At 45.5% G+C, this 8,333-nt stretch overlaps 1 protein-coding gene across 1 annotated transcript in view; it reads left to right on the top strand.

Moving 5' to 3' along the window:
* Positions 1–8,333, top strand: part of LITAF (lipopolysaccharide induced TNF factor) — a 132,554-nt gene that overhangs the window by 20,195 nt on the left and 104,026 nt on the right. The window contains exon 2 of the mRNA XM_019650923.1: positions 4,645–4,740. The gene's annotated coding sequence lies outside the window, so the exon portion shown is untranslated. The remainder of the gene's footprint in view (positions 1–4,644; positions 4,741–8,333) is intronic.

The following is an 8,333-nucleotide window of genomic DNA, read 5'->3' as shown; positions in this document are numbered from 1 at the left end:
AGGTTGAGCTGTTGTTCAGCATCTTAGCTGTGGAGGGCAGTGTCACTGGCCCTCATATGTGGGATCCGAACCGGGGCCCTTTGGCGTCCCAAGCCAGTTCTTAACCATCGCGCCACTCGGCCGGCCCTGATTTTGTTTTTTATCTCTTTTTTCTTAACAGAAAATCTTGGCTCCCAACAACATTAACACAATTTGTCATCATCTTTGTCCTATATTGCAAAGTTAATAGTTTCAATGTAACAATACCCATATAATTACTTCCTATAAGATGACAGAATGCACTTGAAAATTTCCCTGTGGTTCTATTTCTTTGTGGTTCTGTGGTCCTTAAGATAAAGCCCATTAGGGATATACAACCAAAATGCTATTTCAAAGTCATTTCCAACAATCTCGTTAGTGTGGTGCCAAGTTGACATTCAATCAGGGTTATTCATTTCTGGGTTTTTTTTTTTTCAATTTTAAGGGATTGCTTTTTTTGGCCTTTGATTCATAATTTTATAAACTGTTTGCATTTACAAAATAAATATAAAACAAGAGACACTCAGAGAAGTCTAGCTTCCACTCCTGTCTCCTTCACTCACTGCCTCCCTCCCGCACAGGTAACCATTTGTATTAGTTTGTGCTTTATCCTTTCATTGTTTATTTTTGAAAATATAAGCAAATGTGTATACACCCCACACATACAAGGTGTGACAACTAAGTTTGCAGACTTGTTGCAACGATGTTGCTAACCTTTTTTTTTTATATCAGAGGGATTATTTGTTATGAATTTGTACCACCTGGACAAACAATTAACCAAGCTTACTATTTGGAAGTGCTGAAAAGGCTGCGTGAAAAAGTTAGACGACCTGAACTTTTTGCCAACAATTCATGGCTCTTGCATAACGACAATGTACCAGCTCACACGGCACTGTCTGTGAGGGAGTTTTTAGCCAGTAAACAAACAACTGTATCGGAACACTCTCCCTACTCACCTGATCTGGTCCCCAGTGACTTCTTTCTTTACCCAAAGATAAAGGAAATATTGAAAGGAAGACATTTTGATGACATTCAGGACATCAAGGACAAAACAATGACAGCTCTNGCTGTTGCTCAGAGCTCAAACTCTTGAGCGAGCTCTTAACCAACTGAGCCACTCAGCTGGCGCCTTATTTTTATTTTTAAGTGATTTCTTAGTGAACACAGAACGGTGGGCAGATCATGACATACTCTCTCCTTTGGTCCTTGTATGACTTTTATTAAAAATTTCATAGCTTCGTTAATCATGTAATACACACCAGGTACCCCATCAGTCAAAACAAACGCGAGGACCCTAACAGTGGCCAGCATTCAGTCCTGAGATCTCCCCCATCCCATCCCCCACCTGGGGTCCCCCTCACTTTGAATCCTGTCTTCATCACTCCCTGCTTTCTTCGTGCAGTTTTATGATACCTACATCCTAAGAGCATATTTTGAAATTTTCGTTTCTTCTTACTAACTTTATTTAAAGGGTATGTTAGTTTTCTAGGGCTGCTGGAACTGAGTGGCTTAAAACAACAGAAATGTATTGTCACAGCTCTGGAGGCTGTAAGTGTAAAATCAGGGTGTTGACAGGGCCACGCCTCTTCTGAAGGCTCTGGAGAAGGACCTGCTCCGTGCTTGGCCTCTGATTTTTGGGGGTTGCCAGCAACTCCTGACAGCCCTCGGCTTAGAGCTGCAGCGCTCAGATCTCTGCCTCTGGCTCCTGTGTTCTCTGTGTGTCATTGCTGCTTATTTTTTCTTCTCCCAATATTATTGAGGAGTAAATGACATACGTAATTGTGTATGTTTAAAGTGTACAAAGTGATGCTCTCATACATACGCATTATGGAATGGTTACCAAGGTCGAGATAATTGCCACATCCATCGCCTCACATAGGTACCGCTTTTATTTTTGTGCGTCTGGTGAGAATGCTGAAGATCTATTCTCAGCAACTTGCAAGTATTCAGTACCGAGTTGTTAACTATAGTCACCATGCTGTGCATTAGATCCCCAGAAACTATTTTTATAACTGAAAGGTTTGTACCCTTTGACCTACATCTCCTTATTCCCCCCTCCACGCAGCACCTGGCAACCAACATTCTATTTTCTGTTTCTGTGAAATGTGTTTTTTCTTCCTTCCATTCTACCCCTCCCCCAACTGTAAGTGATAACCATACAGCATTTGTCTTTCTCCGTCTGGCCTATTTCACTTAGCATAGTGCCCCCCATCTTTCTATGTGTTGTTGCGAGTGGCAGGACTTTCTTCTTTTTATGGCTGAATAATAAATATTCCATTGTATTTATAGACCACGTCTTTATCCATTCATTTGTTGAAGGACTTTTAGGATGTTTCCGTATCTTGGCTATTGTGAATAATGCTGCCGTGAATATAGGGGTGCAGATATCTCTTCAAGATAGTGATTTGATTTCCTTCATACACACACACACACACACACACACACACACACTCACCCAGAAGTGAGATTGCTGGGTCATGTGGTGGTTCTATTTTTAATTCTTTAAGGAACCTCCATACTGTTTTCCATAGCAGCTGTACTATTTACATTCCCACCAACAGTGCATGAAAAAATTCCATTTTCTTCACATCCTCACCAATACTTATCTCGTCTTTTTTTGTAATAGCCCTTCTAGCAGGTGCGAGGTGATGTCTCATTGGAGTTTTGATTTGTATTTTCCTGATGATTAGTGTGTGGAGCTCCTTTTCATGTACCTATTGGCCATGTGAATGTTTTCTTTGGGAAAATGTCTGAGGTCCTTTGCCCATTTTTAAATTGGATCACAGTAAGTCCCCAACTTATGAACGAGTTCTGTTCTGGGAGAATGTTCCTAAGTCGGATTCATTTGTAAATCTAAGAAAGTGAGTCTTATACAACTTTGATAGAAATATACAATGTAAAGCATAAAAAAACTAAACACACACAAAAATACTGCAAATAAACTATTTTTACTTTTACAATTACCTGTAAAATGGTGGTACAGTACTGGCATATAGGGGATTGCATGGAGTGAACTGACAAGAGCAGACACGTGAGCTACTTCCATGATTTGTTCGCATCTACAAATGTTTGTAATGCGAGGTCCATTCGTATCTGTGAAAGTTCGCAACTCAAATGTTCATTAGTCGGGGACTTACTGCATTTTATTCTTTTTGCTGTTCAGTTGTATGAGTTCTTTATGTATTTTGGATAGTAACCCCTTGTCAGATGTATGGTTCGCAAATATTTTCTCCCATTCAGCAGGTTGCTTTGTCAACTTATTGTTTCCTTTGCTCTGCAGAAGCTCATAATTTGACGTTATTTTAGCTTTTGTTGCCTGTGCTTTTGGTGTCTTATCCAAGAAATCATTGCCAAGACCAATGTCAAGGATCTTTTTCCATATGTTTTCTTCTAGTAGTTTTATGGTTTCAGCTCTTACGTTTAAGTCTTTGATCCATTTTGAGTTAATTTTTCTGAGCGATCTAAGAGAGAGGTCATTTCATTCTTTTGCATGTGGATATCCAGTTTTTCCAGCACCATTTATTGAAGAGGCTGTCTTTTCTCCATCGTGTGTTCTTGTCGCCTTTGTCAAAAATTAGTTGACCATATATGCATGGGTTTATGTCTGGGCCCTCTATTCTGTTCCACTGGTCTGTGAGTCTGTTTTTATGCTGGTGCCATACTATTTTGATTACTGTAGCTTTGTAATATAGCTTGAAATCAGGAAGTGCGATGCCTCCAGCTTTGTTTTTTTGTTGTTGTTTTTTTCTCAAGATTGCTTTGGCTATTTGGGGTCTTTCATAGTTCCATACAAATTCGAGGATAATTTTTTCTTATTTCTGTGAAAAATGCAATTGGAATTTTGATAGGAATCACATTGAATCTGTATATCACTTTGTATGGACATTTTCACAATATCACTTCTTCTAATCCAAGAACATGGGACAGCTTTCCATTTATTTGGGTCTTCTCTAATTTCTTTCATCAATGTCTTATAGTTTTCAGTGTACAGGTCTTTCACCTCCTTGGTTAAAGTTATTCCTAAGTATTTTATTGTTTTTCATGCTATTGTAAATGGGATGGCTTTATTAATTTCTCTTTCAGACAGGTTGTTGTTCTTATATAGAAACAAATGGTTTTTGTATGTTGATTTTGTATCCTGCAACTTTACTGAATTCATTTATTAGTTCAAACAGTTTTTTTGGTGGAGTCTTTAGAAGTTTACATGTATGAGATCATGTCATTTGCAAACAGAGATAATTTTACTTCTTTTCCAGTTTGGATGCCTTTTATTTCTTTTTCTTGCCTAATTGCTATGGCTAGGACTTCTTCCTCTTCTTATAAGGACCCCAGTCATTGGATTTAGACCCACCCTAACTCAACATAACCCCATCTAAACTTCACTAATCACATCTGCAAAGGCCCTATCTCCAAATAAGGTCACATTTACCGGTACTGGGGATTAGGATTTCAGTATATTTCTCTGGGGACACAATTCAATCCACAACAAAGGGAGTCTAGACAACCAAAAAGAGTATTAAGCTGTATGAATCTTCCGGAACTTAATTTTTTCATGTAGTAGCACACAGCTAAGATTGACCCTCATTTAGTTCACTTGTTTTTAACTGTTGTGTCATATTCCACCAGGTCAGTGTACCACAGGTGATCATCTGCTCTCCTACAGATGGCCTCTTGGGTGATGTCCAGGTGTCTGCTAATTTGAAGGGCTGTTTGAACATTCTGGTAAGTGCCTCTTGCTGCATGCACNCTGTTTCTACTGCAGCCTGGCTCGTCTCCTTCCTGCTTCAGATGCATCGAGCTGTTCCCCACCTCTGGGCCTTTGCACATGCTTCGTCCTCCAGCTGAAACATTCTTCCACTTCATCTTTCTTTCATACCTTGGCTTAAATGTCCTTCCTTTGGAGGCCTTCCCCGATATCTTATGATCAGTTCCCTTTGTTATTCTCCCTCCCCCTTTGCATTATGAAATTGTACATTTTTGAGGAGATGTGATTAATTTCTGGTCTGTCTCTTCCCCAGGACTAGGTCAGTTTTATTCATTGCCATGTCTGCAGAACAGCACCAGGCACAGTAGGTGCTGAATACATGTATGTTGAATGAATGAATGATTAGACTGCTGAGCTCTAGGCCTGGCCCAGCTGCATCCTAGCCGAGAAGAGGCCAGGCCCAGATGGTGAACTGGGGGTTGAGCAGGAATGGGGGACAGAGAGGCAGAGGGGAGCCGAGCTCCAGGCCAGCTGCCCCAGAGGGCCAGAGCCAGGCGTCTCAAACAGCCCTGCTCCCCAGTCTGCCCAGCCCTGCCCTCAAAGGCTCCAGTCTCGTCAGCCACACCTGGGAGTGCAGAGTGGCAGGAAACAGGTTCTTCCCACAGAGCCAGTTCCAGCGGCCTCTGTGGTTCCAGCCTCAAGTTGGCAAAGACCTCATTAGTAGTGAGGACGTGGGAGGGGCAGCTTGGAGCCCCAGAGCCAGGGCTGGCAAAGCAATGACAGAGGAGGCAGGGACCCTCTGGGGGAAAAGATTCTGGGAGAAAAAAATGGTGAAGCGGAGTAGAGCATGGCATAGAATTTGAGAGTCAGACTGCCGGGTCCAAATCCAGCCTTTCCTGCTGGGTAGCTTTGGAAAAGCTGGTGCACTGCTCCGTGCCTCCGTTTTCTCATCTGAAAAATGGGGGTAACAGTAAGTTCGACCTCACAGGGTGGTTGTAAACACCCCAAGTGCTTGGTGCAGACTCAGCAGTCCCACCCATTCAGTGTTAACATGAGTAATAGGGTTGGACAGGTGTGGGGGTGAACTTGGGCCTTTCCATTTAGAACTCAACAAGTTACTGCACCTCTCTGAACCTGAGGCTTTTCGTCTTCATGTGGGTCTCATGTAACCCCCGCTCTGGGGTGCTGAGAGGTGGGGGGTTGGGAGTAGCCCATCTGGGCCCAGCCATTACCTTGCCTGGACTGAATTGCTTCAATAGTAACAATTACAATGAACAATAATAGCAAACATTGTTCAAAGCACTACATGTATATAAACTCATTTTATTTTATTATTTATTTATTTATTTTTATTTTTAAAGATTTTTATTGGGGAATTGGGGTAAGGGGAACAGACAAGTTGCTATCCTTTTGTTCTTTAGTCTAGCTGCGGAGGATGTTGCTTTACTGGCCCAAGCTGGCACCATCACTGCGCTCCTCCCAGGTGAGGCAGATCAGTCGCCGGCTTCTAGACAGCCCCTCACTGCAGCTACTGGCCGCCCACGCTGGCCACTGGCCACACACGGTAGCCTATGGCAACCCACCTGCTGAAGTCTGTGACTCACAGGCAGCCCAGCTCCAGGTCGAGCTGCCGTTCAGCATCCTAGCTGTAGAGGGCAGCGTCACTGGCCCCCACATGCGGGATCCGAACCGGGGCCCTCTGGCATCCCAAGCCAGCTCTCAACCAATGTGCCACTTGGCCGGCCCCTATAAACTCATTTTAATCCCCTATTTTACAGATGGGGAAACTGAGGCACAGAGTGGCACATAGGCACAGAAATCACTTGGGGGTCTTGTTAAAATGCACAGTCTGGCTAAGTAGGTCTAGGTGTGGGATGCTGCCTTTCTCACAAGCTCCCAGGTGGTGCTGATGGTTGCAGACATGCTCTGAGCAGCCAGGAGCTAAGTTCCTTGCTAAAGGTTACACAGGTGGTGAGCAGACCTAGCCCACACAGTAGGCTGCAGAGTCCTAAACCTAACGTGACCCTAACGGCCTGCACCAGCCCCAGCTTTCCAGAGGCAGGAAGTAGCGCTCCTCTCCCCAAGCTCCTTTCCTCTCCTGGGGTGTCATTTGGCCTGTTAGAACCTCCTGTCCGCGCGCCCCCCCCCCCCCCCCGTGTCCCAGGGGGTAGGGGTGGGGCTCCTATCCAGGGCAAGGGAGGTTCTCAGATGCTCATTAGCCTGGAGGATAACTAAGGGCAAGGGATGAGCTCACCCTGGTTCCCTGGGGCTTGCTGAGGCCCAGCTGAGCCTGGTGCCAGCCTGGCCCTGTGCCTGCTTCCCTTTGCCTGAGGGTTTGGGACAAGGGAGGGGCTTGCTGGGGAGTAGAGAGGCCTCAGCCAGCCCCAGGGGAGACTCCCTCCAGCTTGGGCTCCCTGCCTAGCCCACAGCCATCAGGCTGTGCAGACATCTGCTTCCAGGGTATCCCCCATAAAGGTTCCAGGCCTAGACATGAAATGAGAATTGCTTGGCCCGAGGAGAGGTCCCTAAAGGCTGAGAGGGGACCCACTGGTGAGTTCTGGAGGGTGATGTTAGGCGGGACACAGAGAGGGTGTCACCTGGCAATGAATCACCCAGCAATTCTCATTCTAGGGGAGAAAGCCTCACTTGCTGTTAGGTGACTCAAACATCGCTCCAGCACTGGCTTACCTTATAACCAGCAGCTGCAGGCTTCAGGCTCCGTCTTGGGCAATCGACGCTCTTGAGCCAGAATTTAACAACACGTTGTTTTCTGCGTATTTGTGTTTACAATTACCGTCTATTTGGGGCACAGGTATTGCTTCTCCATTTATGATAGTGACATATGCACTCCTTTTTAAATCCATCCAGTTAGGGAGACACATAGCGAGTTAACTTAAAGCAAAGTATAACGGAAGTGACTAGCGGTGGTGTGAGGAGATGGAAGCAGTGGGATGGTGGCAGGTGGATGGCTGAAGCGGGGGAACCTGCTGGAGGTGACCCAGAGGGCCGCTCGCAGCCCAGGCACCCCACAGTCCTCTCACTACAGGGCCCAGCAGAGCCGTCGGCCCAGAGACAGAGGCACCCCACAGGTTCTGTGTCTGCTGGAAAAGTATGTCTGGGTTGTGCTGTGTTGAGTGGGGCCTGGGTCGGCCCTGGTCTTTATTCCTGGGGTCTGTGGTGTCAGACTAAGGGAAGGGGGTTGGCGTGCTCAGCCCGAGGTGCGCCCCTTCCCCAGCCTGCCCTACGTTTCCATCTGCAGGGCGCGTGCGCGTGCACACACACACACACACACACACACACACACACGAGCACTGGAGCCCGTTAATCATTTCACTCAGTTATTCATTCAGCCAGTCTTTATTGAGTACCTACTATGTGCCAAGCACTGGGCCAGTTGCCGGGGAGAGAGCCATGAGCCAGACAGGCAAAACATTCTCCTGAGGGAAGAAAGATGATAAACACAGAAACAAGTACAATATATGGCATGTCAGACAGTGTATGTGCTGTGGGAAAAGATAGTAAAGTAAGAGGTGTGGGAAGGTGGAGGGGTAGAGGTGTGGAGGTCCTCTCTGGGAGGTGTGCCAGGCATTGGGATGGATGCAGCCTTGTC

Source organism: Hipposideros armiger, unplaced genomic scaffold, assembly GCF_001890085.2.
Source record: "Hipposideros armiger isolate ML-2016 unplaced genomic scaffold, ASM189008v1 scaffold_149, whole genome shotgun sequence".
In the NCBI taxonomy this organism is placed as follows: domain Eukaryota; kingdom Metazoa; phylum Chordata; class Mammalia; order Chiroptera; family Hipposideridae; genus Hipposideros; species Hipposideros armiger.
Note: the sequence above shows the minus strand (reverse complement) of the source record. Positions and strands in the feature narration are given on the sequence as shown.